Raw genomic sequence first — 10,335 nt, 5'->3', positions numbered from 1 at the left:
GATTTAGCCCAATACGACTTTAAAACCAAGTTTGGCCCATATTGGGCCTATATTAGGCGGGCCCAGTTGCGGATATCTACTGACCTGGCCTATCTATCTCTAGGTTTAAGCTAATCAAGTTTTACATGATATACACATTGGTCAAAAGAAAAACTATAAATCAATTTACTTTTATGAAAGGAAAATCAGAACACAATTTCAGTTTTTGAGAGCGAAATACGCATGATTTGCAAGACATAATAATAAAAATGCGTTTATACTGTTATTCACAAGGGAAATTCATAATTAAAGGTCACACTGCCAGGCTTAACGCCAGGCCCATTCGCCTGGGTCCAGACTTGCTCAGGTGATTCCCATATTGGGCCTTGTCGCAAGTCTGGCCCAACTTGTGCTACATTCAAATAATTCTGCAGTAATAGGCCGTGCTTATTACAAAGAAGTCCTACTGCTGTGAACCTAAACTAATAATCAAACATAATTAAATTTGAAATCAAAATATTCTAACAGTCCATTTTAATGCTGACAGTCCATTTGCTAGTGTACTCCTAACTAAATGACAAAGCAAGCAGAAAGAAAGAAGAAAGGCCATTTCAGCAATCAAAGTTCATATTTAGTATAAGGTCTTGACTAAAAATCTTCAAATTTAAACATCTTTCAAAGAAGGAGTTATATGCATCAGTAAATCAAACAAAGACAGTTATGCTAGCTCATTTCCATGTTCAACCAGTAAAATCTACTACATTTATAACAAAATCAGTCAAATATCACATGAAGCTCATTCAGTATACATGGCTTGAAAACTTGTTGATATTATATCATTTCAAACAAACAATACATGAGGAGAAGTGAGATCAGTACCTTACAACAGCAAGAACCAAACAGTAACAAATGAAATGCTGATCAAAAACCTTAAAGAAGGAGCAGCCAACAAAAACCAAGCAGCAACCAAAATTAAACCAAAACTTCAACACAACTACAGCAGCTAACAACAGTATACCCCAAGGAAACCAGAAATCCTCCTATTCGAACCATTTTTCGACTTATGAAATCCAGAAGAATCCCAAAGAAGTTCTTTATGTTTCTTGCAAAAAAATCAGAAGAAAAAGAGAATCAGCTGTTAAGGAATCAGTAGCTGATTTTTAGAGTGTATTCTTTATGGTTGTCAAAATCTGAATGTGTGTGTGTGAGTGAAGCTTTTCTTTTCTTTTTATAGAGTAGGTCCAAAAATGGCATCTAAGGAATATTCTTCCCTAATTCTTAGATAGTACAACATATTTTCAGAGGATAAGATGTCCAGTTGTCCATTTCAGCATCTTTTAAAACCATTTTTTGGACAGCTGGTACTTCTAAAACTTTCCTCTTCCTAGATATTTTATTTTTAAAGTTCTGAAGTTCCTCTAAGTTTCCTTTTAGTTTAATTAGGTCCCTATAAGTTTCTAATGATTTACAAATTAAGGCCAACAAAGATAAGACCAGAAGGGATCAAGAATCCAAATCAAAATGCCAAAACAGAAACATGATGATGCAATTTAAACCTAAAACTAAACTAATTAGTAAACAAAAAAATGCTTATCTAATTAACCCTACATAACACTGAATTTAAACAAACACTGATGGCAGAAACAGAAGCAACTAATTATCAAAACCTAAATAAAACTGAACCTAAGCAAATCGAATTTCAATTCATGGAAAACATGCTTCAGTTACTCTAATAAACAGATGCAAGTAATGAAACTAACAGTCAAAGAAAAAAAAAGAGAACCTAAGTCATGCGGCTAAATCAGAAACAATTAAACATGAAGAGGAATCAAAGAAAAAAAAAGAAAAAATAAAGAGAAAGTGAAAGAAATTACCTATATTCATTTCTTAAAACAAACTGGACCAGCCAACGAATTTTGACCAAGTTTCAACAAGGTGACATGAACTTTAGCCACCATTAATCGACTGTTCTCAATAAGAACAGTCAACTAATAGGAGTTTTGGGTTCAAACAAACCGATAATTGACCAAAAATCGAAGGAGGGGAAAAAAGCTAGGGTTCAGGATTTCCAGATTTAAGATTTGGGGAAATTAAAAGGGGCTGTTGGGGAATCGGCTGTAGGATGATGGTGAGGGTAGGCCAGGGATCATATGGTGTGAGTTTGGGGCCGTTTGGGGTGATTTTGGGTTTTAAGGTCAGATTTCAGATCTGAAATCGACGGAATTAGGTGGTGTTTTTGGGGAAGTTGATGGTGGAATGGTGTTGGGAAGGGGCTCAGGGTTGTAGAGTGTGAATTTGGGGGAATTTGGTGAAGCTCCGCCGCCGTAAAGTGAATTCCGGGAGGGGGAGCAGGGCGGAGCCGGCGAGGGAATAAAGGGCGGCTAGGGTTTGATTTAGGGAGTGTTAGAGACAGAATGAGAGGGTGTATGGGGGGGGGGGGGGTAAGGTCTGGTCTCGTTCAGACAGTTTTATATTAATTGGATGGTCAGTTCCCAGCCGTTAGATTTGTGATGATCAACGGCTGGGATGAAAGAGAGACAATACGGGGTCGTTTCGGGAGGTAGGGGTTGGACAACCTGGTTTTGGGCCTGGGTAGTTTTGGACCGATGTTTTGGGTGTAAAATTAGCCCAATTCAAATTAAACCCTTTCTTTCCTCCATTTCTTTCCTTATTTCCTTTTTCTTTGTTTTTTTTTCTTTTTCTTTATCCTAAAATCAAATTCCTAAATTAATCTAAATTATAAATTTAAGCTAATTATCTAATTATAATATTTATAAAAATTAGTTGATCCTAAATTAAAAGAGAGAAATTACTAATCTAAAATTAAAAGCTAAAAATGTAAAAATGAATCAATTTTTGTGATTTTTATTTTAATAAAGCAGTTATTTAACTAATTACTCCTAAAAATATGAAAACAAAATCTAAATGCAATGCATGGCGTTTTTGACATTTTTGGGGCATTTTAATGATTTTTTTAATGAAAATTAAACGTGCACAAAGATGCAAAACAATTAATAAAATCCTACAAAAAAATCCTATAAAATGGCAAATAATTGGGAAAGAATCTATTTCTTTGATTTTATAGGAGTATTTTGAATAAGGCAAAAATCACATGCTCACAGGTATTATTGGAATGAAATGGATAATGATGCAAAAGACTTCGTTCAAAAGTGTGACGAATGTCAAAGGCATGCCCCGATGATCCATCTATCGGGGGAGCTGCTCCATCCGGTCCTTTCTCATTGGCCGTTCATGAAGTGGGGAATGGATATAGTAGGTCATTTACCATGGGTAAGGCTCGGTACATTTTGTTTATGAATGATTACTTCTCCTAATGAGTTGAAGCACAAGCGTTTGAGAAATTTAGAGAGAAGGAGGTTATCGACTTCATCTGGGATCACATAATCTGTCGGTTCAGGATACCGATCGAAATTACATATGACAACGAGAGATAATTCATCGGCAACAAGGTCAATAAGTTCTTTGAAGATCACAAAATCAAATAGATTTTATCTACCCCTTGTCACCCAAGCACGAATGGTCAAGCGGAATCGACATACAAGATCATACTGCAGAACCTAAGGAAAATATTGATTGATTCAATACGAAGGTGGAAAAACATTCTATCTGAGGTCATGTGGGCATATCGAACAACCTCGAGGTCAAGTACCATTACCATTTTCTCTAGTCTACGGGGTAGAGGCATTATTTCTAGTAGAAGTAGGGGAACCGAGCTTGAGGTTCCAATATGCTACGGAAGTTTCAAATGACGAGGCAATGACCACAAAAAATTTAGCGGACGAACGGCAAGAAGTGCCATGGTCCGATTAGCAACTCAAAAGTAGCGGATGGGAAAATATTGCAACTGAAGGGCAAACCTTTGACACTTCCGAGTCAGGGACTTTGTCTTGAGAAAATTCAAACTGCATACCAAGAACCCAAATGACGGGAAATTAGGCTCGAATTGGGAAGAACCATACTGAGTCACCAGTATAACCGGAAAAGTCTCATACCAGCTTGAGTTCGAAAGTGGCAGACAACTGCAAAACAACTAGGATGTGTACACTTAAAGCGGTACAACTCCTAAGGTATGAATATTCAATTTTCTTTAAGGTTTATTATCCTTCGAAACTAACCCGTGCAGGTATTCAATCGAAGTCAAGACCAAGAATCATAAAATTAGGTCTGAAAGCATATGTTGTACTCTTTTTCACTTAGACCGGTTTTTTTCGAAGTGGATTTTACGGCAAGGTTTTTAATGAGGCAACATGAAGTGTGCTACTTTAGTTTTGAAGACCGATCAAGGACTGGGAATTGGGGACTGCCCACATCGGATTAATAGTACTCGAGCCCTCAAATTTTGGCCTCAAGTACTAGGGGACTATCACACCCCAAATTAAGATTCGAAGATCTAAGTTTGGAAATTTCAAAGACAATTTTATTCAACATTCATAGCCAAGGATGGAATAATATGATTTGTTCTAAGGGTCAAACGATCAAATGAATCGTGTCGGGATAGTTTATTCTTGCCACGACAACTATTTACACTACATTCAAAGTAATAAAATGAGAAATTCACCCTTTATACTTCATCGGTTCACGCTTACATGAGCAATGTTTGTTATATCACTTAGAATAAATATTGGGTTCAAAACCTTCTAAGCCTACGAGCCACCATTAACCGGGGGCATGAAACCCCAACGGCAGTAAAAGTCCCCGAGGCTGTGCTCAATCATTTAAAGACCCTTAAGCCTACGGGTCACCTTGAACCGGGGACCGCCATCTAACAATAAGACCAGGCAAATCGGGTTACAAAATCCCGAGGGCACCAAGCCTACGAGGCACGCCTAAATACAAAAGGCTACAGTCAAATTTAGGTCTGAAGCCATTGGAGCTTCGACCCCAACGTATAAACGAGTTAGAGACGTCTGAGTTCATAAATATAAAAATTAAGGTCCTTACACATTTTATGTCTACAAAGACTATGTCCAGTTTGATCAAATCAATCAGTTTTGAATTGTAGCCAAGGCAAAGGTCACCTTCGGCAAAGACTAACTGTGTCCGAATGAATCATTCGAATACCTGAAATTAAGACTTCGTTTCATTTCTATCGGATCCTCCGAAGTCAAAACAACTTGAAGCCATTATTGGACCCATATCTTATTCGAACTTTGCAAGTCAAAAAATTTGAGCGATGACAAAATTTATGCTAAGGAAACAATGATACATTAGTCATACTGAATTCAAGACACACGTTATATATTCTAAGTCCTAAGCATAAAGCAATTGCGAAAAAACTAAAGGACACAATGTATGAACGAAAGGTAATTCCATATATTTACAAAAAATATTTACAGAGGCACGAGAAACGTCCATAAAGTACAAAATGTACGAGTACATAGAAACAAAAATAACATAAACAAAGGCATTCCCTGCCTAATCTTCATCAGAGCCCAGCTGGTTATCTAACCCCTCGGGCTGGTACTTCGCTTTGCCTCAGCTTCGAACCTCTTGGCCTCTTCTATCTTGGCTACTACATCGACCCCTCCGGCTTGGATCTCGTCGAAAGCCTCCCTCCGAGATAGCCACCTCACATACTTGGTCTTTGTTACAATTCGAGCTTCGGCTATCTCGACGTTAGCCTTATACGGGGCCAGCATATCCTGGGCGTCTGAGATCTTGCTCGAAGCCACTTCCAATTTGGACTTCAGAGCAGTATACTCTTGACCAAGAGTATCACACTCTGCCACGGCCGAGGCGAGGTGTGCCCGGAGCTCCTCGTTCAGCCGAGACCATTTTTCAGCCTTGTCTTTCATCACTCGGAGCTGTTTCGTGGTCGACGCCAAGTCCTCTTTGGTGGCATCCCGCTCCGATGCTAGGCGATCCATTTTGTCTCTCAGCTCATCAGCTGTAGCCTTGACCCCATGGATCTCGATCCTAAGCTAGTCGATCAAAGTTATCTTTTCCTAGACCTGGGTGGTTGCAGCGTTAACATTAACGTTTAGCCTCTCATTATCAATCTTGATCACTCTTACCTTCTTAACTAGAAAGGCATAGTCATGTTTTGCTTTTGAGGCCTCTTTCTGGGCCTTCTCCAGTTCATCCTGAAGGCTGGAGAGGTCAGCTTTGTCCCTAAGGACTTAATCCTTTTGCTCATAGAGAGCTTTGTACATCTCTATTTGCCGGACTTGTTCCTTGAGCTCGAATTCGAGATGACTCACCTCCATCCTGGATCAGTGAAAGCTCACATGGTGAAGAACCGAGGCCTGAGATGCGGAGAAAGAAGACTGTCAAAGACAATTAGAGAAACGAGAACTCGTTAAAATAAAAAGGAAAGAAGACATACCTGATTCAGTGCCCACTGGGCCTCATTGAAAAGGTTTAGCCCTCCTACCTCGTTTATCTTCATTTGGTCCTCCTCGGTTACCAGGGAATGGAGATAGCTGGCCACTCCGACTGGCCTAGACAACATGCTAGTGTCCACCGGCACCGAGAACATGACCGTTATCTTTCACTCAGGGTCCGCACTTGGGGCGGCAAACTGCTTCTCAAGGTTTGAGTCCGGCTGGCCGTCCCACTTGATTTTGCACAACCTTTTTCGGGATCTCCAGGTGGCCAAATGTAGAGTAGTCTTCCAACACACCGACGTCCAAACCCTAAAAAAAGAATTAATGGCATTATTCACAGCCCGGGACATTTTGGTTAGCTTCTCTTCAGTGGCCCGACCCTCATTTAAAGTGGCCTCCGTCTGGGGCAGTGACTCATAGATATGAAGCCTTTAGAAACGACCCTTCTTGGGACCAGAGGGGCTTCGTCCGTAGCATCAGTCGCATGTTCTTCTTTGGGACCCCGAGTTAATGAGGATTCGGCTTCACGAGCATCCTCCTCAGGGGCCACCATCTCTTGATTGGTGTTGTCCGAGCTTTTCAGCTCTTGGTTTGTGTTTTCCAAATCCACCAACCCTTGATCGGTGTTTTCCAAGTCTTTTGGCTCTTGGTTGGTGTTTTCCATATCTTCATCATCCTCGAAAAAATCCTTGAGTTGACAAAGAGGTTGGGAGCCCGGGGCCCGGGCATCCGAAGTCTTTTTATTGTTGCTCTTCTTGACCCTAAGCACGATCTTTCTTTTTTTTCTTGACCTCGGCAGGAGCGTCCGAGGAGTTGGGGGATCTCTTTTTCTTCTTCGTTTTCTCCTCCTTCTCTGCAGCAACTTCGGCAACGGGCTATAGAGAGGCAAAGGGTTTGGAAGACGAGGTCGATAGCACGGTATCGACGACTTCCCGAAACTTGGTGGTCTTTGGCAAGCTTGTGAAAGAAGGCATGAAGGTTGTGTTAATGCAAAAATAAAGAGCGACAAGGAAGATATCTACCAGTAAAAATGACTCAGGGGAATGATCCTCCCACTTGCCTTTGGAGAGATTACGCCACTCACTCTCGAAGTAGGTGAGGTTCTTGCATATACCCTCGATCCACTCCCTCTAATGCGGGACCGCATTGGGGACTCGAGGGGCAACTGCACATCGAATGAGATATGTCATGAGTGGGAAAAGTAAATACAAGAAAAAACTTTAACGCCTTAAGAGTAAATAAACTTACGATTTGAGTACCACTTCTCAGGGAAAAATATGAATTCGGGAGGAATGAGGTCCTCGATTTTTGTCCGAACAAACCTTCCTTGCCAACCTCGATCCATATTTTCATCTATGCAAGTGAATGAAGCCTTTTTTGCCCATCGGGCAAGTTTGATTAAACCATCTAGAAGGATCCGGGGGCTGTACACTTGAAGCAAGTGATCAACCGTGAACTGTGGCTCCTTCATATTATTCGAAAAGTGGCGCAGAAGAATCACGATCCTCCAAAAGGATGGGTGAACATGCCATAGGCAAATGTTATATCTCTTACAAAACTCGAGGACTACTGTGTCAATAGGACCAAACATGAAAGGATATGTCTAAATACTTAAATACCCCTCCATGTGTGTTGTGATGTCCTCGTCAGGACTGGGAACGACTACGTCCTTGTCTTCCCATTTGCAGTTCTCTCGGACAGTCTTGAGTGTCTCCTAGGTAATGGAGCAAACATACCTCCTTGCCTACTCACCCCGATCTCCTTGTGTGGAGGCTTTCTCAACTCTGAAGTTGTTATCTATGGAGCAGCCGCCGGGGATAAAAATCTATATGAGGAGGTCCTGAGGCTACTACCGGAGGTACAACCTTGGTGCTGGTGGCCGAGGAAGAGGTCATCAGTGCAGTGTTTGAGGTACTGATTTTGAGGTCTTCGCCATCTTTATATAAGAATACGAAGATACTGGAATTTGAGATGAAGATTTGAAGATTCGAAGATAAACTATAAAGATATGAAGGTATGAAGAACAAGTTGTGAAGACTTGAGGAGATGGGTACGAAGGATCGACAAACTGATGAAGATATCAAAAGCTCAAAGGTAACTTAAGGAAATTTGAAGTCAGAAATAAAAAAGTGAAAGTAGAAATCGAAGCTTTTATAGGGAACGAGTAATAATTGCAAGACGTTTCGAATTTGGTAACCACCAGGGGTGCTCAACGGACGACTGACGCGTGTTCGAAGTCAAAGTGACGTGACTGATGGGACTTCTCGATTCGTAAGCTTGTGCATTCCTTACGAGAGAAGGAACCAGGGTCAATTGGTCACTTCTCATTACTCTTATAATCTACTCTCCGAGATGTGAGGGGACTATTTGTATACGGGTAAAATCGAGGATAGAGTTATTCTCGATTTTTTGTTGTGAAACAAGGAATGACGTTACTTGTTACTGGCTCGGGTAAGCCCGAAGATACGCACAAATCGGAACCAAGAACGGACGAATGATATAACGGGTCCCGAGCACGGCTGGACTCGGAGGAAATCAAGCTCGAGTGAGATGAAGAATTGAGGGTAAAGGAAAGGCGGTTGAAAGAGACAAACGGGAAGCCAAAATCTCCGCCATCTGCCGGATATTGAGGCGCGGATCACGCTCGGTGGCTGAGGATTTATTTTCGTGGGAAAGAAGGAAGGCAAATATTTTTACTTCATTTAGACTTATACTAGGGTTAAATCTCCTCTGCTATATAAAGTGGACTCCTTCATTTTTCTGACTCACTTTTTCACACATAACAAGGCAATAAAACTTACTTTAGCTCTCAGCAGTCGTTTTAAGCGATCTTCAGTTATTTAGTTGTTTATTCGAATCCGAGATCTATCTCGAGAGCTCAATCGAGACCGATCGTTGGCATTTAAGTTAAGCAAGGCTTAATTAATGCGCCACTTTGGTTTGATTATTCCATCTTATTTCAATTCTACTATATGCTATTCTTTGATCATTTGTGTTAAATAGGGGTAAACAATAACTAAATTTTGTCCTTGTTAATATTACGCTTTATCCAAAATAAAAACTCTTCCATCATCATCTCATTCTTCCTCCTCATATATATATAATTAAAAACTCATTATGTATTTTGGTTGAAAGAGTATGGATAATTTACATGAGTTTATATTGATGTTATCCCTAATGACTTGGATTAGTTTGGATAAAAAAAAAATATCATTGTTGGATTTTGATAAGCTTACAATAAATAAAAAGAGAAAATAAATCTATTAAATTTTTAAGGTTTAAGTTGAATCTAACCATTGAATATTATTGAAACTGATATTAGTAGGTTGTGTATTAAATTGTTGAAACTGGTACAACAAGTTACAGTTATCCATCTGTCACACCTCCTTTTTCTACCCTCGAAAGGGATATATAAGGGAGTTTTTCCAATTTAAGTGACAATCAAAACGGGATTATTTAAATTAAAATCAGAGTCGCCACTTGAAATAATTTATGGTGTCCCACGTCACCGGTTTAAAATTCCGAATCGAGGAAGTTTGACTCTATTTACGGTCTGCGAACACAGAAATTCGGGTAAGGAATTCTGTTAACCCGGGAGAAGGTGTTAGGCATTCCCGGGTTCCGTGGTTTTAGCATGGTCGCTTTTGATCACACTTGGCTTAATCAAATTGTCTAATGACCTTTTTTTAGAACCTATGTGCATTTGCCGTTTTAAATGAAGAAATTATCTTAAAATAGGTCACGCGTACGTGTACCCATTTGTTTGGCGCGTCAGAAATTATGTCACGCGAACGTGTCCACAATCAATAACGCTTGATTATTATTATTAAGAAATTTTGGCCAAAGTTGCGCGAACGCATGCTCCGGTTTTGTTTTTAGAATCGTAATTATGTCACGCGAACGTGTACACAACCACGATGGTATATTAAACGTACCTAAAACAAACTACGAATATCATTTTCAATATCTACATCATATAATTAATACGAGGGCCATAGGGATTCAATTA

The sequence above is a fragment of the Nicotiana attenuata genome, unplaced genomic scaffold, assembly GCF_001879085.1.
Source record: "Nicotiana attenuata strain UT unplaced genomic scaffold, NIATTr2, whole genome shotgun sequence".
Taxonomy (NCBI): Eukaryota; Viridiplantae; Streptophyta; class Magnoliopsida; order Solanales; family Solanaceae; genus Nicotiana; species Nicotiana attenuata.
The sequence above is the reverse complement of the archived record's forward strand: the minus strand, read 5'-3'. Positions refer to the sequence as shown.